Raw genomic sequence first — 24,478 nt, 5'->3', positions numbered from 1 at the left:
AAAATAAAATTGCATTGCGTTTTGGGGCCTGTTGTATACAGGGCTCCTTACGTTGAGACATAAAAGCCCCAAACTCACCCTCCCCTCCCCCACCCATGGACCTGGTGACCCAAAAATAGTTACCAGGTTACCCCTTTGACCCCATGCCCGCTACGCGTTTTCCGGCTGTGCGCTGAGTTTTTAAAAAACCAGCGGTTCATGACGAGCTCAGCTCGTCATGAGCGTACGACAGGCGTAACTCATGACGAGCTGAGCTCGTCATGAGCGTCGAAGGGGTTAAAGGGTTATCTTACGTAGTGACCCTTAAGTGGAAGCAGAATGGGCTTCGGACAGTTGCAACAGCCGAAGTTATTCAGGGCAAGTGTGTTCCCGAAATTCTGATGTCAATAGGTTCAAAAAGGGTTCCCATAGTTTGGGAAATGCTGTACCCTGATTAGACAGGGAAAAGTTAATGCATTCATCCCTAGTATGTACCACAGATGATGTAACCAGCCTAGATGCATGTGGATCTGCCCTGTAACCCAGTAGGAAAGGATGTTTTGTAAGGCTAGACTGATCGGTGTACCCCATCGAGACTTGAGGGGGAAAGGGAGAGGGTTTGGGAGACCTAATATTATATAGGCAACAAATCTGTGATGCTCCATGTCCAGGTGTGTATCGATATCTGTGAGTACCTGCGACCAGTAGGACAGTCCCACAAGATGTGTAGATGCGTACCTGGGGATTCACATTAACGTCAGCATTCTGGGGATTTGGACTGGTTGTATTTATGAAGCTTATGGGGTGTACAGTACCAGTAGGAAGCGATTTTCATGGCTGTCTCAAAGCTAGCGATGTTGTGAGCGGTGATTTGCGCCCTGTGGTATATGTCACCCCACTCATTAGTCGTGAGTGCCCTACCTATTTCAGATTCCCATCGTGTTTGGCTCTTAGATTTGGGGACCTATTTGGTTGGGCCTATCAGTCGGTACAGGTCCAAGACCAGGTGGTTATTATATGTTCTAGACAGAAGCCCCTGTTCAAAGGGAGTGAGTTGTTGCTTTGCACCGGGGCAAACAGAGGGGTGCAGCACTAGTGACGAATCTGGGCATAATACCATCTCTCCCATTCTGGAAGCATATACTCTGAATGGAGGGACTCAAGAGAGAGGGGATCCTCCAGAGCAAACGGATGGCCCACAGACCTGAAGCCCGCCGGTGTCCATGCCTGGAATGTAGGGTCCTGGACGCTGGGGTGAAAATCTGGGCTCTTGACTATGGGGTCAATGTTGAAGGGAAAGACGTAAGGTCCCTCTGTGTCCCTATTGCATCCCAGACTGCCAGTGATGCCTTAGTAATGGGAGAGAGATACAGAGTTTTGGGCCGTGCTTGTTTAGGAAGGAAGGGTATGCACTACAGAGCGTCGTCTGCCAGGTGCTCGGTCCATGAATAACCAACTTTTTTCCAAATCTGCACACAACCATTTCATGAAGACCCTCAGTTGAGTGGCCTGCTAATAGCGTAGGAGGTCGGGGAGTCCTAGGCCACCCTCGTCCCGGGGTCTATAGATGAGATCTCTATGGAAAAGTGGGCGCTTGTCCGCCCACACAAATTTGTTTATTTCTTGTTAGAGAGAAGACAGTGTCCCAGGAGTGGGTGCAGCCAGGAGTACCTGGAAGAGAAACTGGATCCTGGGAAGGATCATCATTTTAATTGGCGAAATTCATCCCAACCAGGATAGGGAGTAGAACAGCCATCGGCGCAGGTTGGACTTAATCTGGTAGTTTAACTTCTGGTAATTGAGGGCAACGGTGTCCATGATAGTGGAGGTATTTGGGAGACCAAGGTATTGGATGGATGTCGGGCCCATTGAATGGGAAAGGGCTGTCGCAAAGTGTCTAGAGTTTGTGGGCTGGGAGTGAGATTGAAGGCCTGTGATGTATAGATGTTTATCTTAAAGCCTGATGCCAAGCCAAATGCCTCCAACCTAGCCAAGAAAGCGGGCAAGGAGGTGGAAGGCTCTTCCAAGGATGCTATAACATTGTCCTCATATGGGCAATGGCAATGGCGATGGTGTAAGGTTCCCCTCTAAATTGGACTCCTTTTATCTGTGGTTTAGAGCGAAAGTTGTGGGCAATGGGTTCCATATGAAGGGCGAATATAAGGGACGATAGCTGGCACCCCTGTCTAGTTCCCCTGTTATTGTGAAATGGGAAGGAGGAGCATCGATTAACGTGGTCTACCGCTGTGGGTTGGGTGTAGCTGCTGAAGGATCCACTTTTGGAACCGTTACCCTAGGCCGAATTGCGCCAAGGTTGCTGCTAGGTAGGGCCAATGTACCCTATTAAATGCCTTCTCCTCATCGACAGCAAAGAGCATTCTTTCATGGGCATACCTCTGAGAATTGTCGATAATGTGCAGGATCCTCCTAGTGTTTTCACTGCACTGCCAATGGGGCTCAAATCTGGCCTGATCCGAGTCAATAAGGCCCTGAAGGAGGGGATTAAGCTGAGAAGCGAGAGTAGCTGTGAAGAGCTTGAGATCTGTGTTCAGGAAGGAGATGGGGTGATATGAGTCTTATCCTTCCCGGGCTTAGGAATTACTACTATTGCCGCCCGGAGCATAGAAAAGAGGAGTCCCCAATCGCATTAAAGAGCCTAGTAAGGAGAAGGGCAGTATGCCTTATGTAAGGGAGCCAGGAAGCCATCTGGACCTGGAGACTTGGATAAGGGGGGCAGAAGACTATCAGTTTTCTTTGGTCTGATGTGGTATCACTCACTGAAACCTGGTTGCTTGAAGGCTTTATGCCTGGAACTATCAAAGCTTACCCCCTGCATATTAAATATGCTGAAGGACAGACTGTGAGAGCCTCTCCTTCTCAATCTCTATCACCCAGACTTTTACCTTTTCCGGAATACTATTGTATAGACCCTCTGTTCATGTGTGCACTTTATTCAGGCCCTCCCTGACAATACTATCAGTTTAAAAGTTAGCAAAGCCAATATTACCATATTGGGTGAGTTTAATGTCCATTTTGATAATGCAGTCTCTGCGCACAGTTTGTACTGCCATGTCGAGTTAACTTCCCCTTTTAATACATGTAAGTTACCCCTAAGGTATGCCCCAGGTGACCCTATGGGCAGGGTGCAGTGTTTGTGAAAAGTAGGGCATGTACTGGTGTGTGTGACATGTCCTGATAGGGAAATACAGTGTGTTTCGTTTTTACCAATGGAAAGGCTATCTGTCCCATAGGAGAGAAGGGGAAATACTTTGTAACTTCTTAAAAGTATAACTTCCCATTGGGACAAGATGGAGAAATAGAGTTTAGTGTAGGAGAGTAGGGTCTGCTTCCTATGGTCACCCCCACTTTTTGCTGTGATTCTCTGTTTTTTCAACTTTAGTGTGGCTGTAGGCCTGCTACTCAGACCCACAGACCAGCTGTTCTTTCTCTAAGTTGATACCATGTACTTTAGGTACATACATGATTGGGTATTGGGTCACCTTTGTGAGCCCCTGTATAGTGTTACAAAAGGGGGTGGTGATGGACGGAGCACCTTAACCAATCAAGCACTCACACCCAGTCAACAGATCTGAGTTTAATCCATCACCGTTCTTTATCCCACTCTGCCACCCAGTTCAGACATGGCCATATGCCTCATGGGAACAGTCCAGCCCGAACTGCCAAGCCATGCCTTCCGTGGACCAGAAACAAGCTTCCTAGGACCGGTTTCTGGCATTTCAGCCATCTTCAGCCAGGCTTGCTTGAATCCAGTGGCAAAGTGAGCAAGGGACTCACGTCTAAGCATACCCTGCCAACTTATGGCGAACAAAGCAGTACAAAAGGGGGTGGTAATGGACGGATCTCTGTACTGGGGTGAATGTATGACATTGTTCTGCATTCTGTCCATCACCCGTTGTTTTTGCATTTGTCACCCCGAGTGGGACGGGTATGCTCAGACGTGAGTCCCGTGCTCTCCATGCCACTGGAATCAAGCTATTCAGGCTGATGAGGGCGTAAAGCCTGAAACCGGTCCTTGGATGCTTGTTTCCAGTCCAGGGAGGACCTGGCTCGGCAGTTTGGGCTGGACTGTTCCCATGGGGCACAGGGTCGAGACTGATTTGCATATGGCTGGGTCCAAACTGGAGTGGCGAGCAAAAAAACGATGGATTTAAGCCCAGATCTCTGTACTGGGGTGAATGTATGACATTGTTCTGCATTCTGTCCATCACCCGTTGTTTTTGCCCCTGTATAGTGTACCATAGGTCCCCAGGGCTTTGGTGCATCCAAGGCCTACCAGGGGCTGTGGCATGTATTATGCCACCCCTGGCTGGCAATCCAAACTGACACCACAGACTGATCACTCAGCTTGGGTAAGGTGGTGTGATCACCCCTTACTTAGATATAGTATATCTATATCTACCATATATATACACATATTAACCTATAAGTCACTCCTATGGCAGGCCTTAACAATCCTGGAGGCAGAGTGCTTGGTTTTGTGTGAGCTGAGCCCATCTGCAGCTTTCAGAACCATGTACTTATAGCTGTTCTATGATATAGCTATACCATATACTCTTATGTGCATTATAATCCTCGCGGTTAATGCTAACTTTAGTTTGGCTTTATCAAAACATGTCGTGTAAGGTGTCAAACACTTTGGAATACTACCCCCCGCCAATTCTGGCAGCGGGGGTAGCATTCCACCCTACTAGAGGGAAAATACATGTATGTTACTGCTTTGCCCGGTTAAAGTTAAACAGAGCCTCAGCATTACAAAATAGATGCTGCTACCACAGACACGACCTCCTGCCGCTGGGGAAAACTCCAGAAAGTGAGGTCTGGACAATAGGTTTCCTGTCGAGGGAGGTGCTAGCACCTCCACAGGCAGCCTGTAGTGTATTGGGGCAGGTGGGTTGAATGGAAAGATGCTTTTCCAGACACTGCCTGGGGCACACAAGGTGCTCCATGCATAGCCCGGTAAAAAACCAGTTGCTGGGTCACTCCAGCCCCGCTCTGGCGTGAAAGTGGACAAAGAGAGAGGGGTGTAACCACCCCCTTCTCAGGTCCACCCATAGGAGGGACCTAGCAGGTAATCCAGCCCCTAAAATCAGTATAAAGATAGGAGCTGTATCTAGAGACATTAGATTATCCTGGACTGAAACTTTGAAACAGCACTCTTGGACCTACAACATTCTATACCGACTAGAAGACTGAAGACATCTCCCTTGGGGTCAAGGAGTGACCACCCTGCGCAAACAGGCACCACCAGTAACTTGCTGGTTTGCTTTTTTGATACTCCTGCCAGAACCCGAAGACTCAGCGACTCAGGAACTAGACTTCCAGACTTCTCTAACTCCGATCCACATCCACAGCAAAGCTGAGACCCATGACGGACACGAGAGACGTGGGACCGGACACCCTGGACATCCTGCATTTTGCTAACTGCCTGACTCCCGAGATACCCTCGCAGTTGTGAATTGGGGTATGAGAAGCCCCAGACCCGAGCACCATTTGCACCAAAGCTCAGCCCTCCACACTGCACGAGTGCTGCATGGGGCCTGCTCGTGCATTTCAGCTCAACGTGTCTTCCCAGTTGCTAGCCTGCTGGCTAGTTAGCCCTCCAAAGACTTTCTTTTAAAACTACACCACGTTCCTGGTTGCTCCAGGCTTGCTCCAGCTTCCCTGCAAAGGAGAAGCTCCCAGACCTTGCTGGTCTGAACTGAAGCCAATCTTCACTTCCTGCATGGATTGCATTTGCCAAGGCTTGTTGGGTCCAATCTGAATACCGACACCGCAGTCAACTAGATCCTTTGTGGGACAGCTTGAAACCAGCTCCTGGTCATCATCAACACCTCCTGGTCCTCGTGGCTGTAGAGACAAGCTTCACCTCTTCACCTGAGATCATCGCGACATCGCCTGGTTCCTTCCTGGTTCCTTCCTGGTCACTGGCTAGTGACCCAGACTCTGTCCCCTCTGCTTTCAGGTTCTTCACTTCTTCGATCCACTCTTGGATCCACTCAGACACTCTTTCACTGGCCGCCTGCAGCACTTCTTTTGCACATCTCCATTGAAAGCATCAACGGAACCCGACAAAAAAAGGCACCTATGCACCCTGCTTCCCTGGGTGGGGTAACTCGAGTACTCCGGTGCTCCTGTGGGTATTGACTCTTCAAGTTTCCTAGTTAAAAGGGGTTTCACCGTAGTCCACCCGGAAGTGTCCATAATCAGTAACTTTGTAACTTCTTCGTTCTTCATTATAAGTCAATGGTAACTCGAGACTGGGTTTAGACACTGCACGCATCTCCCGTGGGTCTCCTACTTCCTAACCTTTTGTTGTTTAGTGTAGCCCCGGCGATTCCCTAGGCCCTAGGCCTATTAACTTTTTCTGAAGTGTTCCTTATACCACTTACTTAGTATATGGTTTGTGAGGCCTCTAGGGCAAAACTGTATTTGTGCAACTTATCATATGCTAATTGAGTAACTTGTGAAGTACTCAATCTCTGACCTCATAAGGAGTGCAGAGGGGTTGTGTTAGAAATAAATACATATATATATATTTGATATATGCCTTGTGTGGTGTCCTTTCATTTGGTATTCAAGGGATTATAAATGGTAAAACAGCTTGCTTCACATGCTCTCTGAAGTCTTAGCCTATGACTGCTGGTCCATGCTACCACTAGGATAGTTTGTCTATAAGGTTGACTTTACAACCACCATCAATAAGGGTCATTTTGACTGGTGCAAGGTTCCCACTAGAGTAGTGGACATCATATGCCAGGCTAACTTCTCACATTTAGTATGTCTGAACTCAGAATGTAAAAATGCATCTTTTAGTTAAGATGATTTTTATGTTGTGCGTTTGAAAATACCACTTTTAGAAAGTGTGAATTTTCTTGCTTAGCCATCCTATGTGCCTCTGCTGATTTGCGTATTGACTGTCTGGCTTTGAAGTGACAGGGGTTGGGGATGTGCATTCACTGTAGACAGCCACCTGGGGGGTGAGGGTGTCCTGCCATTCCTGGATCAGTCAGGACTGTTCTGAATAGACCGTGGATGCATTTAGAGCAGTGGGAGGAGATTTACTTGCACCTGAATAGCCCTGGTCTGCATTGGACAATGCTGTCTCTACCTCCTGCCAGGAAGCCGGGCTTGAGAAGATAGAACTGGTTTGGACTGAGCACAGAGCCTCTCTGCCACAAGAGAATAAAGGGAAATGTGGTAGAAATATTTGGTCCCAGACCCCAGAACGTTAGAACTCTTTTGGACCAAGATGACTGCCAAGAAGAAGAGCTGCAGAAGCTTTGAGGAGTTACTACCACTTTGCTGTGTACTTTACTGTGCTGGCCTGCAGTGGCTGCTTTTGTCTTGGGCAGTGAAAAGACTGGACTTTCCGCAACTTCTTTGTGTGAGTTTCTCCAAGGGCTTGAGGTAGAGCTTGCCCTGTGTTCAAGAAGTCTCAGGAATAGCAAAGACTCTAAGTTAATCTGCTACCAGCACGGAAATCTGTTTGATTTGTGCTGCAACAGAAGAAAAAACAACACAACGCCATCAACAACGCCACTGCTGGCTCCCTGTCCTGACTGCACCATGGCACTTTGTACTGCAACCCTGGTCTCACCGACTACACCTTTCGTCACTGAGCCGCTGCTTGCACCGTTACCTGAGGGTACAGCACTTTGCACTGCCTTGCTTCACTGTTCCGCCCTGTTATCCCGGATGCGTTCCTCCATGCTGATATCTATGCCACCTCCTGCACTGTGGTTCAAGGGCACCACTTGAAAGTCACACAATTCACCACCCTCATCCTGCATCGCAGCCTTGGCCTACAGATGCTGGCCCCATAACTCCAGTTTGTCAGCCGACAACTGCAGTCTAGGAAAGAGGACACCGCTACTTGCACCATGGCCTGCCAGCACCGCAACGAGCACCGCATCACCTCGATTCGCAGCCCTGGTCTCATCGAGACCTCTGGGTGAATGTCACCGAGCTGCGACTGGAGGGCATTGCATGCCACACTGCTGCACTTTACACCGCAGCCCTGATGCCTGCCAAACCCGGCTCACCTGACTTCAACTGCAAGTAGTTCGGTCTGCAACGCGTGTGACTTCAAGGGTCTAACTACTCCTGCACCAACCTCCAGAACCGATGCTGGCTCTTTGGAGCTCTACGAAAGGGTGCTGATGCCATACATATCTAAAGGTACTGTTTTGCAGGTCTTTCCGACACCATAGCTGGCCAACTAGAGACCCTCATTTCTAACAACCACGGAGCCCGGGACCAAAAAAGCAGGAGACTCCCTCACGAAACCAGATAGTTTTGCAATTGATACATTTGAAATCTCCACAGTATGTTTTGGGCCATTTCTTGCTTGGGCACTAAGCCTACCTACACAAGTGAGGTACCATTTTAATCAGGAGACTTGGGGGAATGCTGGGAGTGTGGAAGTTTGTGACTCCCCTTATATTCCAGAACTTTCCATCACAGAAAAATGAGGAATTTTTTTTTTAACAAAATTTGATGTTTGCAAGGGATTCTGGGCAAAAGAACCTATTGAGAGCCACACAAGTCACCCCATCCTGGATACCCCTGGGTGTTTAGTTTTCAAAAATGTTCAGATTTTCTAAGTTTTCCTAGGTCCCGGCTGAGCGAGGGTCCAAAATCCACAGATAGGCACATTGTGAGAGAAGGGTCTGTTTTCACTGGAAAAATGTGTTAGGCCCATGTGCGTTTTGAGCAGTTTCATGTTGCGGGCAGTAGGTCTACTCATTTTTATTGGGAAACGTGAGGAAATGCTGAGTGGGTGGACGTTTGTGGCTCCCTGAACATTCCACAACCTTCCATCACAGAAAAGTGAGGAAAAAATTAGTTTTTTTTACAAGGTTTGAGGTTTGCAATGGATTCTGTAAAACAGAACCTGGTGAGAGCCACACGTCACCCCATCCTGTATTCCCCTGTGTCTAGTTTTCAAAAATGTACAGGCATGTTAGGTTTCCCTAGGAGCCGGCAGAGCTAGGATCCAAAATCTACAGCTAGGCACATTGCAAAAAAGGGTCAGTTTTCACTGTAAAAGTGTGATGTGCCAATGTTGTGGTTTGGTCTTTTTCCTGTTGCGGGCACTAGGCATGGATATTTTTGGCTTCCCACAAATTCCAGAACTTTCCATCAAAGAAAAATAGGGGACATTTGATTTTTGGACAAAGTTTGCGGTTTACAAGGGATTCTGGGTAACGGAACCTGGAGCCACACAAGTCACCCCATCCTGGATTCCCCTGGGTGTCTAGTTTAAAAAAAATTACAGGTTTCCTAGGTTTTCCTAGATGCCAGCTGAGAGAGGGTCCAAAATCCACAGCTAGTCACATTGAGAAAGAAGGTCAGTTTTCACTGTAAAAATATGACGGGTCTATGTTGCGATTTGGGCAGTGTCCTGGCATGGTCACTAGGTCTACTCACACAAGTGAGGTACAATTTTTTATCAGGAGACTTTGGGAAACACAGAACAGTAGAACAAGTTCTATTACCAATTGACTTTCTATGCATTTAGGCCTTCCAAATGTCAAGTCAAGTCAAGTCAGAGAATTTATATAGCGCACTACATACCCAGAGGGTCTCAAGGCGCTTAGGGAGGGGAGGAGGATTACTTGTCGAATATCCACGTTTTAAGTTGCTTTCTAAAAGCTAGGTGGTTCTGGGTAAGGCGAAGGTAGGTGGGGAGTGAGTTCCATGTTTTAGCTGCCAGGTATGAGAAGGATCTGCCTCCCATGGTGGTCTTGTTGATGCGGGGTACAGTGGCGAGGGCTTGGCTGGAAGAACGTAGTTGGCGGGAGGGGGTGTAGAAGGACAGTCGTGAGTTGAGGCATTCTGGTCCGATGTCGTAGAGTGATTTGTGTGCGTGGGTTAGCAGTCGGAAAGTGATCCTCTTATTGACGGGTAGCCAGTGGAGGTCTTTCAGGTGGCCAGAGATGTGTTCGTTACGCGGGATGTCTAATATGATCCTGGCTGAGGCGTTTTGGATTCGTTGGAGTTTCTTCTGGAGTTTAGCGGTAGTGCCTGCGTAGAGGGTGTTTCCGTAGTCCAGTCGGCTCGTGACCAGAGCATGGGTGACTGTTTTTCTGGTTTCGGTGGGGATCCAGCGAAATGTTTTTTTGAGCATGCGAAGAATGTTGAAGCAGGATGAGGATACGGCGTTGACTTGTCTGTTCATTGAGAGTGAAGAGTCCAGGATAACGCCTAGGTTCCGTGCGTGGTCTGTCGGGATGGGTGCTTTTCCAAGGGCTTCCGGCCACCAAGAGTCGTCCCATGCAGAGGGGGATGTACCTAAGATGAGGACTTCTGTTTTATCTGAGTTCAGTTTCAGACGGCTTTGTTTCATCCATTCGGCAACTTCTTTCATTCCTTCGTGTAGGTTTGTTTTGGCGGTGCTGGGGTCATTGGTGAGAGAAAGGATCAGTTGAGTGTCATCCGCGTAGGAGATGATGTTGAGGTTGTGTTGGCGAGCGATGGCCGCAAGGGGGCTCATGTATACGTTGAAGAGGGTGGGACTGAGTGAGGATCCTTGTGGTACGCCACAGATGACTTCAGTGGCCTCGGATTTGAATGGTGGAAGGCGGACTCTCTGGGTTCTTCCGGTGAGGAACGAGGTGATCCATTCAAGTGCTTTTCCTTGTATTCCGATGTTTCTGAGGCGTTGTAAAAGGGTGCTGTGGCAGACTGTGTCGAAGGCTGCAGAGAGGTCGAGGAGGATGAGGGCGACTGCCTCTCCATTGTCCAGTAGAGTTCGAATGTCGTCTGTTGCTGCGATGAGGGCGGTTTCAGTGCTGTGTTTTGCTCGGAAGCCAGATTGTGAGAAGTCGAGGGATTTGTTGGCTTCGAGGAAAGCGGCGAGTTGGTTGTTGACAGCTTTCTCGATGACTTTGGCTGGGAAAGGAAGGAGCGATATGGGGCGGAAATTTTTGAGTTCGGTGGGGTCCGCTGTGGGTTTTTTCAGAAGGGCGGTGAGTTCAGCGTGTTTCCAGCTTTCCGGGAAGGTGGCGGAGTTGAAGGAGCAGTTGATGACGTCTCGGAGGTGCGGTGCTATGACGGAGTCTGCTTTGTTGAAGATGTGGTGAGGACATGGGTCTGTGGGGGATCCTGAGTGGATAGAGTTCATCAGGCGGATGGTGTCCTCAGTGGAGATTGGGTTCCAGTCATTAAGAGTGTTCAAGGGGGGAGAATGTTCAGCATATGGTTGGGTGGGTTGGTCTCCGGGTTGGTTGTCGAAGCTGTTATGGATGTCTGCAATTTTGTTGTGGAAGAATAGAGCCAGGGAGTCGCAGAGGGCTTGAGAAGGGGTGATGTCGTTGGAGTTGGCCGAGGGGTTGGTAAATTCCTTGACGATGTTGAAAAGTTCCTTGCTGTTGTGGGCGTTGTTGTCTAGTCGATCCTTGAATGCTGTTTTCTTGGCCTTTCGGATAAGTTGGTGGTGTGTGCGGGTGGCGTTTTTGAAGGCGTCCTTGGTGCTAGTGGTTGGGTCTTTTTTCCAGGCCTTTTCAAGGGAGCGGCAGAGTTTCTTGGACTTCTTAAGATCATCGTTGAACCATGAGGCCTTCTTGCTGCCAGGTTTGCGTTGACGTTTTTTCAGTGGTGCTAGGATGTCGGCGGTGTTGGATAGCCATAGGGTGAAGTTGGCGGCGGCTTGGTCTGGGTTAGAAGAGTGGGCTGGGGTGTTTAGAAGGAGCGATGAGGAGATCTGGTCGATGGTGATTTTGTTCCAGTTTCTTTGCAGAGTTGGTTGGTGGTGGTTGGTGGGTTTCGGCTTGTTGTAGGTGAAGTGAACGCAGCTGTGGTCAGTCCAGAGGAGATCCGTAGTGTGGCTGAAGGAGACATGATTGCTGGAGGTGAAGATGGGGTCGAGTGTGTGACCTGCGATGTGGGTGGGGGAAGTGACCAGTTGTTTAAGTCCGAGGTTGGCGAGGTTGTCCAAGAGGGTGGTGGTGTTGCGGTCGTTGTTCTTTTCAAGGTGAAAGTTGAGGTCTCCCAGAAGGATGTAATCTTTGGAGGGGAGCGCGTGTGGAGTGATGAAGTCCGTGATGTCTTCACTGAATTTTGCGCGGGGTCCTGGTGGTCTGTAAAGGAGGGTGCCTCTTAGTGTGGTCTTCGGGTCGATGTGGATCTGGAAGTGAAGGTGTTCAGAGTTGGCGAGGTTGACGTCAGAGCTGGTTGAGATGTGGATTGATTTTTTATGGACGATAGCGATTCCTCCTCCTGTGTGGCCGGTGCGGTCCTTGCGTGTGATCTTATAGTCTTCAGGGATGGCAATGGTGATGTCTGGGGCGGAGGAAGCGTTCATCCATGTTTCTGTTAGGAAGGCGATGTCTGGAGAGATGGTGTCTAGTAGATTCCATAGGTCAATGGCGTGTCTGTGGACCGATCGAGTGTTGAGAAGGATGCATTGTAAGACAATGTGTAAAAAAGAAGTAATTTTAAAAAATGCCCTCTAATTCACATGCTAGTATGGGTACCCACAGTATCGGAGATGTGCAAATAACCACTGCTTTTAAACTCTATATTTTGTTACCATTTAGAAAATGCATACTTTTCCTTGATACCAATTTTTCACAATTTTTTACCAAATGAATTGCTATATACATGGAGCACAATGAAAAACCATTGCAAGACACAGCTCAGTTGTAGGCTCTGGGTAACTCAGTTTCTTGTTGAAACCTACAAGTCCTATATATCCCTGCAACCAAAAGGGTCCAGCAAACGTAACAGTATATTGCTTTAAAAATCCGCCGTACTTACAAGAAGTTACAAGTGAAAAAGGTGGCACAAATGGCTCATTTTTTTCAACTCAATGTCAATATTGTTTTATTTCAACTGTTAGTTTCTGTAGTAAAACCTTGAAGGATCCACACAAATGATCCCTTGCTAAATTCATACTTTTGTCTACTTTGAGGAAATAATTCGCTTTCCATGATCCATTATTGCTTTCATACCTATTTCTACCACTAACTGGAAGGAGGCTGAAAGCTCAAGAAATAGGATAAATAGGCTGTGTCCCAGTAAAATGCCAAAACTGTGTAGAAAATGTTAGTTTTCTGACACAAGTCTGCCTGTTCCTGTAAGCTGGTAAGATGTTGATTTCAGCACCATAAACCCTTTGTTGATACTATTTCCAGGGGAAAAACATACGCTTTCTTCTGCTGCACTTTTACCCCATTTTTCCCCAAAAACCCAAACTTTATCTGTATTTGGACTAATTTCCCAGTCCCCTCCAGAGGAATCTACAAACCCTTGATACCTCTAGAATCATTAGGATGTTAGAAATAAAGGAGATAAATTTGGCATGAATATCTTATACGGACAAAAAGTTACTGGGCCTAAAAGCAAACTACTCCAAATAGCCAAACTAAGGCTTAGCACAGAGGGGGGTGGGGTGACCTCTCAGCAAAGGGCTTATGAGAGGTTTCCAAAAGCCCCTATCATCAAAGAGAGCCTCCCGGTAAGGAAAAATAGTTAACTCATTAGAACCTTTTGAGTTATCTGCACCTAAACCTGATGCTTGCCAATGCCTGTAGTATGCCAGTAAACGTGCAATATTGACAGTAGTGGGAGTATAACTACCGGGAAGGTAGGGCAGTGTGTAATGCCTCATTTTTAAAGCCAGCGTATGACAAACCTGTATGACGTATTCATTGGATTAGATTCTTTTTTATTCTGTTGTAAGAATAAAGTACCTTCTGTTTTTCCTAAAAGATAAAAAGATAAGTACTGAGCTGTACACTACATTGTTGTATTTATTGGTTGGCTCTTGAGTTCTGACCTCTTGCTCCCCTCAATATATCCTGAAGAAGCTTGCAACTGCTTGCCCTCACTACCCTGAGAGTCGAGTGCAGGGAGGGTTGTATTTGGCTTAGTTTTCAGGCCCATCGTAATACAGTCCCAAGAAGACCAGTGGCAAATTACCTCATCCTACATGGTGGGAGCCCATGGCCCCCGTCTGCCCTGTTGTCCCTCTAGTTGGGTCTGCTACAAATCCACTAAATGTTTGAAAATAAGAAAAGAATGTAAACAAGAACTGGACCCCCAAGTATTGATATCGCTTGAGTAGGTAAAAAAAGCATTGGCAAAGCTAAATAGGTCAGATCTTTGGGGCCTATTGACTTTGCCAATGGCTTTAGCAATATGTTACTGAATATACATAACATACTTTATGTAAGTAATGATTTTGAACTTGTTAACATTTGTAAACTTTATTTGCTTTAGTGCAATTTTGTATGGTACATGTGAGCGGAGTTGACAATTCACTTGACCCCTCACAGTCCGGCTTCCGAGCCAAACCCAGCACCGAAACCACCCTCATCGCTGCTACAGACGACATCCGATCGCTACTGGACAACGGAGAAACAGTTGCCCTCATCCTACTTGACCTCTCCGCCGCCTTCGACACAGTCTGTCATAACACCCTCATACAACGCCTCAGCGACATCGGAATACAAGGAAAAGCGTTGGACTGGATCATCTCGTTCCTCGCCGGAAGAACCCAGAGAGTCCGGCTCCCCCCATTCAAATCAGAGGCAACCGAAATCTTCTGCGGCGTACCACAAGGATCATCACTCAGTCCCTCCCTCTTCAATGTGTACATGAGTCCCCTCGCTCGCTTCCATTGCGCGACAACACAACCTAAACATCATCTCCTACGCTGACGACACCCAGCTGATCCTCTCCCTCACCAAAGATCCTAACACCGCCAAAACCAATCTACACGATGGAATGAAAGAAGTAGCCGAATGGATGAAGAACATTCGTTTAAAACTAAACTCGGATAAAACGGAAGTCCTCATCTTAGGATCATCCCCCTCTGCATGGGACGACTCGTGGTGGCCACCGGCTCTGGGCACAGCACCCATACCTACAGATCACGCACGTAACCTGGGCTTCATCCTAGACTCCTCCCTATCGATGAACAGACAAGTCAACGCCGTCTCATCCTCTTGCTTCAACATCCTACGCATGCTCAAAAAAATCTTCCGCTGGATCCCCACCGAAACAAGAAAGACAGTCACCCACGCACTAGTCACTAGCCGACTAGATTATGGAAACACCCTCTACGCCGGAACCACTGCCAAACTACAGAAAAAACTCCAACACATCCAAAACGCCTCAGCCAGACTCATACTGGACATCCCCCATCAAGCTCACATTTCCAGCCATCTGAAAGATCTCCACTGGCTTCCCGTCAACAAAAGAATAACGTTCCGTCTCCTCACCCACGCACACAAGGCCCTCTACGCCATAGGACCCGAATGCCTCAACAAACGACTATCCTTCTACACACCCACCCGCCAACTACGTTCATCCAATCAAGCCCTCGCCACTATCCCGCGCATCAATAGATCCACCATGGGAGGAAGATCTTTCTCCTATTTAGCGGCCAAAACCTGGAATTCTCTCCCCACTCACCTCCGCCTCACACAGAACCACCTCTCCTTCAGAAAGCAGCTAAAAACCTGGCTATTCGATAAGTGATGCACCCACCCTCACTCAAGCGCCTTGAGACCCCTGGGTGAGTAGTGCGCTATACAAATTACTGAACTTGAACTTGAACTTTATATCAAACTGCTAACACACACTCACAAAGCCAGAAGATGTGCCCTGTTTTACCAAATTTGTGTTGTTCTGTGATATGTGTTTGTGCAATAGCATACAATTCACAGAGAGGTACCTAAATACTGGTCTGGTGGAATGCTGTGTAAAGCACCCTATACCTGAACTCTTCAGGTCCCAAGCATCCTTGACCACCTGCAGGCATAGCAGCATTTAAGGGTCTGCCCTTGCATGAGGGTTACCCCTCTACAGGCTCAGTCCTTAGGAGTTAAATGGGGTCTCCTTCAGGGTCTCGGAGCATGCTAATCCCTCTACTGTCCCTCAGAGGGTGCAAGAGATCCAGTGCCACTGGCCTTGGAGAGGTGAACCCAGAGAGTCCCATCCAGTGTTAGTGCATGGTGCTTCAGCACCCCAGACGGGATTCTCTCTTCTTCAGGGTCCTGCAAAATCTATCTAATCTTGTTCTGTCTCTCCTGTTGAAAGACCTCTCTTAAATGCTTCAACTTCACCCCTAGCCGTCTGGACCCTTCTCCCCAAAATTTCAAATGAGAGCGCCCCTTTGATTGAATACAGGAGGTCTGGCCTTCGAATTAATCTTCCCTGGACTGGGGCAGTGCAAAAAACATGCAGAATCTGTGCTCACCATTCTTTTTCCCTGGAAGCAGCCAAAGCATTGGCAAATGGTCTTGTTGTGTTGGCCGCAGAGTAATTAATTTAGCCCAGCTGGGGAAAGAAAGCCATATGACAAATCCTCAGGTGCCAGAAGGTGTTCAGCTAGGAGAAAAGAGACATTGAACCTGCACTGGGGATCTATTTTAGCCATATAAACAGTGTGCCACACTAATATCTAGACCTAACTCTGGTGAAACTGTGCTTTGTGCAGATTTAGTGCATGCTGTATAGCACAGTAAAACACACCCTTCTCAGTTAAGCATTACCAACCTAACCTAAGGAAGGCCCACTTACATTACAAATCCCACACCATGTCAACACCAAACGTTGAAGAGTTCCTTCTTATAGCAGACTACCTGTGCGCAGATATCGGTCTCAGCTTGACTGTACCTTCATTTGGTCAGCCTGCACATGGTACATGAGCTCATGTGTTCACATGCAGTCAACAAAGAGCCTCTTACCCAAGCTGCACATGAGCAGATTTTGTGTTAAAAAGCAGACATCAGCGGCTAGCACTTCTAAACCATTTTTCACAGAGCTTACAGTGAGTGAGACCACATAAGTCCAAAAACCAGTAGTCCAAAAGCAAAAAACACAGGAAGTTAAATGGGTCTTAGACCATTTTCCAACTTATTCTAATCTGCAATTTTTTGGCTTGGTAATACTCATCTGGTTGGTGATTTCACTTTTATTGTGTACTCATTGGTAAACAAACTATCCTCTATTAGATTTAAACCTTCAAACAATATAGATTTTCAAAAATGTTTTAAAAACATGGAATTCACTGACAATTTCCTACTAACAAAATTTTACTTTTTTTTAAATACTCACAATACTCACTTTACAATTGATTATTTACTTTTTTCCAGGAATATTTGCCATAGGATTTCTGAATCTCAAGCCAGTTGATATATTTGATAATGCTTTAATGACTTTCCAGTTTCTACCTAGATGGCAGGTGAAATTATGGTTTTTTTTTGTTTTGCAGTTTTATGGAGTGCAAATTCAAACCAAAGGTTTAGGAGCACTTTGCATGAGCACCAATTATTGACTATGAGCCAACAGGGATTATGAAAGGCAGATTATTCTCACATATAAAATGTAATTGTTATGTTACCCAGATTCATAGAGCCCACTATCATCCAGGAGCGCATGCATTCATGGTTGTCTTCAAGTCATCAAAATTGTCTTTATCCCCTCTCGGTCTTTTAGCTGTTGATTCTAGGAGAGTATTCAATAAAGTTAATTGACAAATTTTATACAAGACAGTGAAATATTTACTGTTTGGTCTAATGTTTCAAAATATGATAAAATACTTGTGCACTAAACCAACTGCTCAAGTCGTTGTCTGCGGAATTTCTTCCACTTATTTTATCCTTCTTGTAGGTTCTAGAGAAGGATGCTCTTTATTCCAGCTTCTTTCTTTATTGCCAATTGAATAGTTACTATTTCCATCATTGACAATCCTGGTATTACTGTCAATGATGTCAGAATGAAACTCTGCCTATGATGTCCTTTTGTTATTGAATAGATTCTGACTTATCAGTGACATACTAATTGTCATTTGCTAGTCAGAAAATATATCAGCATACAATGAACACTGAATTTGTTGCATAATATTGGTTTCATCTAGTGCTTCAGTGCCCTAACTGTCTAGTGAAGTCCTTTATCTAATTCAATTGAAAAGAACAATTGTCCTTGTGACAGTAAAAGACAAACTGGAAAAGAAACTATATAAGTTGGTAGTGGGGAACTGAAGCCATGAAATGAATATTGCCTCCCAAATATTATAGTTATTGTGCCTGTTCACTTCACAATTTCAAAATATTTTTTAAAGTTAGGAATAATACTTTCTAAATGTATATTTATTTGGAGGAATAAAACTAACAGGAATGAGGTAGTCCTTGCTGAAATATAGTAAAATATATGGTGGTATAGGTATACCAGATTTATTTTCATAACATATTGCTTTTTTAACCTAACAGACTTTACTTTGGTTTCAGACATTTGAATCTGCCTCATTCAAAAGTGGATTGTATTTGAGTATAATCTGATTGATTAAATGTGTTCAATTACTAGCCGCTCTAACCATGCACAACAGCAAAATAAAAAATATATTGCCAGTCATAAAAGCAACAAAGTACCCCTATTAAAATATGATACCATTTATTTGCCTATTCATTTTTTGTAATAATCTCTTTTGAATGTATTTTTTAACTTAAAGTATGGTATTAAATTCTGGTAGTCATTGAGTGATGCAGATATTTGTTATTTACAAGATGTATATCAAAGTGGTATGTTTTTACACTTTCTCAAATTATAACATCAATATATTCTTGACTCTTTAGAACATTATTTATATGAAATGTTATGTGACTCTGTTCTTAAAGAATTTGCTGATTCAATCCCTATTACCAAGTCTTTTAATTTGGAATTGTATTATATCTATAAAAATCACCTGGGCATGTTTATCTAAAAGAGAAATTGATTAGTATACATGTTAGATGCATACACTTCTAATCAAAATAGTATTAGAGACTTCTAGAATATGGATCTCTCGCTATACTTATCCTTTGTAATTGTGGATGACAATATGGTCTAGTAATATTTCTGGTTGGCTTCCAGTCTCCCTTTATCAGACCATTTTATTTATATTACATACATGTATTTGGACTTCTTGTAAATTATTTAAAGCTAAGTAATTGGATAGTTTAATCAGCTGGCATTTACTATGCAAAAGTTCAATTATTTTAGCTTTTTTTGGGTTAAAGTTTAGTACTAAATAAAAAAAAAACTTTTGAATGGTACTAAATAAATAAAACTCTTGTTCATTTAGATAATTTTTCCCTTGAACTAATTCTATGCTAATTCTATGAATTTAACTATTGATTATCAAATGCTCATGTGAAAATGTTTAATTTTCAAATCAATAGCGTGTAATTGGAAAGATTTTAGAATATTAGCTGTTTGCACTCGGTGGGCCTTGGTTACTTAAGAAAGGTGTTAATGTTTCTCTTTGAAATAATAATGAACTTTCAACTTTTTTATTAAAGAAACCTCTTGATTCCTATGTTCCCAGTTTATCCTAGGTTACCTAATTTAGTTATTGTACACAAATTTGTATACTACCAATATGTGATCAGTTTTTATATATTCACCTGATTATCTTTACTTACCTCACTTTTATCTTTTATATTTTATTTTATTCAGTTTATTTTATTCTTCTCCTGTTAATATAACATCCTATTTGTAATTGAAATCATATTATAATATTCGATATTAGCTTTATTTGTCTACTCAGTCTTACAAATTTAATAACATATGTTCTGGCTTAAAGGGAAGTAATGCCCTGATAGGGGGCTTTCTCTTCAGTTACCCACTTCCACGCCCTTACTACCCTTTATGAGATACCCTTTCTCTGTCCTCTCTACAACTTCCCCATTGTCAATGGAAATCCTTGGAATTGGTGCAACATGGCCCTCACCTAGTGACGGTAAAGAACCTTGTGATTTACAGGAAAGGGTCTGGGATATAACACCGCACTTATTTATATTATTGGAATTTTGTTAGCATATGGTGCGATGATCAAAGGAAACAAAAGGAAAGAAAAATCATAGAAAACAAGACCCTTTCAGTTTCCTATGGTGTGAAAAGAAGATTTCCCCAACAGACATTTACATCAATAATATGATCCGCACTCTAAAGACAAGAAATCAGTTCCACCAAGCGAAGTATTTCACACAATTCTTTATTTTTTAAATCTTTATTTTCTTCTCTTCAAAGTAGCCAACACCTTTCGTCATATTTAAGGACTTCTTCAGGGCTACAAGCCATAGATAACATGCAGTGATTTAGAATCCTTTTAAAACATTAATGCATTAATAACCTTAATTATATACACAGTTCAAGTACAAATCCATAGCACTTCTATTTACATATTTACACTGTTATTTGGCAGGACAATCAGTTAATTCTGAGGCCATGGTCTTTTTATAAACTCAACTCCATGAATCCATATATACAATATAAAATCATAAGTTCAGCAGTGCACATTTACAATGTTAAGTCAACTCGCACTTGATTCGTAACAGAAAGACAGTATGGGAAGCTTATTATATAAACACTGTCTTATACTTGCAACATGATTGTATATTCTGTATCTATATGCACATGTGTACATGCTAGCTAATAAAACCTGATATAAAGCGAGAGAAGTTTATATAATCATGATCGACAACATTTGGAGAAAAGCATGCCTAGATAGATACTTGTAATAAAACAGTCAAATAATGCATAAGATGATACACAACCTAATATATCGCCATTGTGAGATCAGCAGACTTACTTCAATACCTATAAAAACACCTTAATGAAATGAGAAATACATTGAAACAAAGCTATTAGCATTATATGGTTACCTCATCAGTTATCCATTTAATTGTATGAGCGTTTCCTCTTCTCAAATTGAGCAGATCTTATAATCCTTATTCTAGGAAATAATAAGATATTATAATCACTTAACCGCTGTTATATTTATTCATGCATCCTATTTTAAAACTTAATTGCATCATTCATAGCAGAGCCATAACTGTGTCCCTATGGTATTGAGACCCTCAGGTAAAGAAGCACTTGTCTTTTGTACCCCTATAGGGTTCCGTTGATAAAATAGCAGCTACAGGTGCTGCAAGATAGAATAAATGCATATATTTTTGTGGGTATACATACAAGACCTGATAATAATTTCAAAATTCACAGGTACAAATCTATGAAAGATTGAGTCTTATCTATTTCTGCATAATGTCCCTGATTAGTCTTCTTGTAATAACAGTATGCAGTCAGTGTAGACCCATGGCTCTAACCAAACATAAATTCACAGTTTGTAATTGTTTACCCAGAACATGGGTGAATACAAGTTAGTAAAGCTAAAGGCCTATTTTACGTCAATTTTAGGTCAAGACTTACTCCCCATAGGTCATTTGTCCATGTCGCTTTCAATACTATGCTTGATGTACGGTGCACCCAGCTTCCCCAAATTAATGTAATAATGGCCATACTCTGTCTATTAGTCACAGAGCTTGAAACAAGGTGAACATTGCGCTCCAAGTTACCAATCTAAATACAATACAAATTGTGGGCCAAAGGCAGATCACAACACAATAATGAAGTAACCACTCTAAACATGTATCTTAAACACGAAACCTTACTGTTCTAGTAAGCCTCTCTCTTAGCTGACACTATAGGGAGGAAAGTATTGCATTCTACTCCAATGTCCAGTTCTGGGAATGTACCCCTGAGCAGCCGCACAGCATTTAAACGTTAAATGCCCCATTTCTATTGTTTATAAAAAAGTTCTACTAAACAGTCGTGCAGCATCTATGTTGCACTCATATCGCATTATGTTTTGTATTTATCCAAAGTACCCCTGAGCAGTCACCCAGCATTCGCATATACACTGCAGTAACAGCAGTGACCCACAGAAAGCGCTGGTACATGTCGACGTGTGGACACACAAGCCCACCCCTTCCTAAAGTTAACCTGTATTCAGGGTTATTCTTTGGTAACATTATATCTATCAACCATGCCAGATGAATCGTCTCCAGCACATGTGTGGTCCGTAATATGGTGAGATGGAAAAGTGGCCATCTTATAAAGTGGCTCGTTATATGTGTGAATCGAATGTTCCAAGTAATTGTATCATTTACAAATGCCATATGGACCCTTTCAAATGTTTAAGGTTACCCCATAACAGTATGTGATCCCTTCAAAGGAAAACAGGGGACAATCGGATTGAGTCAATTGCTTTAATTTGCACTTTCAGGCGCTGGCATGTATCGTCTCCAGCGCATGTGTAGTCTGCACTAAAAGTAAGATAGAGAAGCGGGCATCTTATAAAGTGACCCGTTATAGGCGTAAATCGAATATTCTAAGAAATCATATTATAGACAATTGCCATATTAACCCTTCTGAATGTTTAAGGTTACCCCTTAACAATATGTGATCCCTTCTAAGGAAAACAGGGGACAATCAGATCGAATCAATTGCTTCGAATCCGCTTTCTGGCACTGGCAGAATCAGCCCCGAACGTGTAACATAGGAGCGGCCATCTTGTAATTGGGCCTGCATATATACAAAAAGGGTTACTCTGATAGTTCATATTGTTGACAATGAGCGGAATTCCCGTATAGGCTTTCAACGCCTAATGTCATACATAGTCAAAAGCAAAAATAAATTGTCCCAGTGTCGATTCAAATTGTGATGTACTGACATTAAGCTTGAGCTATCAAGCATCAAATTATCTAAGCTGCATCAAAGATAAAAGAAAGTGAGTAGCTGACATTATGTTCACATTACTTGGGAATATCACATATTACAAGGTCAAGATAGATCCTGATTGGGATCCTTACATATAAGACTCATACTATTTCTGTTTTATTCATATATGTTGAAAATATTCTAATGACAAGGCAATGCTCGTAACAATATAAAACCTCATTTTGAAGCCACTAGGCTCACATAGCTTGAGAATATCCAATATTACAGGGTCAGCATGGATCCCGTTTGGAATCCTTACATATTAGGTTCATTCTGTTTCTTTGTTAGTCATGTATGTCGAAGATATTTTAGTATCAAGGCTTTGCTCGTGACAACATAGAGCCTTATTCCTAAGCCACAATGACCAGTTGATTAAAGCACAAAACTATCTTGAAACTCTCTTATGGGGACCCCAAAAGTCCTCAATCTCATTTTTCATTTGTAAAATTGTTGTAACCTCTACAGGGCATATACAGGATGCAGGTTATCACCACTGTTCCCAACAAGGCGCACGCCCGCGCGCGCGCGCACTTGTCAGCCCCTGAGCGCGCATTCCCATTTGTGGAGCGTGCACATCCCGCGAGATTATTCGCGCCGCCGCTTTTAAAAAGCGCGCGGCGCGAAAAACGAGCATTTCGTGATTGCGGAGATTGGCAGTGGACGGCGGTGAAAGGTATCACTCGGGAGCGGAGGTACGGGAGCGGAGGTAGGTGCTATGTGCCCCCTTGATTTCTTTTGTTATGGCGCTTTTGGACTCCCTCAGATGACACACACTGTTTCCTCGCTGTAATTACTGAATGCGAGGCTGCGGGGGAGACTGTAGTGGAAATGCAGTTAAGTATCCATGTTAATCGCAGCCACTTCACGAGCTGCGATTAACATGGACATTTAAACAAAGGCACTCAATGTCCCCCGCAGCCGCGCATTACTAACAATACAATCTAGCAAGTTTAGAAACACCATGTGTTTTTAGGCTAATTTGCCTTGTTTCTAAACTTCCTGTATTGTTTTGTTAGTAGCGCGCGGCTGCAGGGGTCATTGAGTGCTTTTGTTTAAATGTCCATGTTAATCGCAGCTCGTGAAGGGGCTGCGATTAACATGGATACTTAACTGCGTTGTGGCACAGCGACTGAAAGAAACCCTTCAAAATACTAGGCAGGCTCATGGGAGGATGTTAGTGGCCTTGCATTGCTTTAGCACTCGGTTTGTTGCTCAACTCGCAGTGCGACAACTTTTGTACGAAGTGTTTGTTCACTCCCGCTCGTGAAGGTCGATGGATTATTAAATTAACCGTTAATGCGGGCCTTTGAATACTTCGCCTGAGATAACCCGCTTACGAAACGCTGCACGCGTTAGTTCGGCAGATAACATTTGCCTGACAACATTTCCCGACTTGTTTGTCGGCAAAGCCTCCTGTCCTGAAGATTGTTCTTAAACAAGTTCTGCCCTGAGAGGTGGGGGAGTGCTTGGGATCTGCGTGGACTGATGTGCATGGTGCATGAGGGAAAGGAGTAGCTGCGAAGCGTGGCCTGTTGTGCAGAGCGCTTGAGTGACGTCAGTGCCTGTAAAGTGCGACCTGTTCCAGTGATCGCACTAGTAATGGGAGTGGTGTATGGTGTGTGTGTGGCACCCTGTACTGGCTACTCTAGTGAACTTGCATAATCAATCGAGCATTACATTAGCTGTACATTATGTGTACAGTAGGCCCTATGAAAAAGCTGTGTATTACTTGTCATGCTGTTGACTGAAAGGGATGGCTAAAATAACTCCCTCTTGTGAGTTCGACTGGTTCAGTACATGACACGCCTTCATAGAGAACTGGACACCTGAATCCGCCCATGACGACATTTTTTTTATTGTAAGCAGCAGCAGACAAGCTCTTGTCCAGCTGTGGCTCTTGCACATGAAACTGAATGCAAGAAAGGGTTCC

The sequence above is a fragment of the Lissotriton vulgaris genome, chromosome 6, assembly GCF_964263255.1.
Source record: "Lissotriton vulgaris chromosome 6, aLisVul1.2, whole genome shotgun sequence".
Taxonomy (NCBI): domain Eukaryota; kingdom Metazoa; phylum Chordata; class Amphibia; order Caudata; family Salamandridae; genus Lissotriton; species Lissotriton vulgaris.
This window is presented reverse-complemented; position numbering follows the sequence as displayed.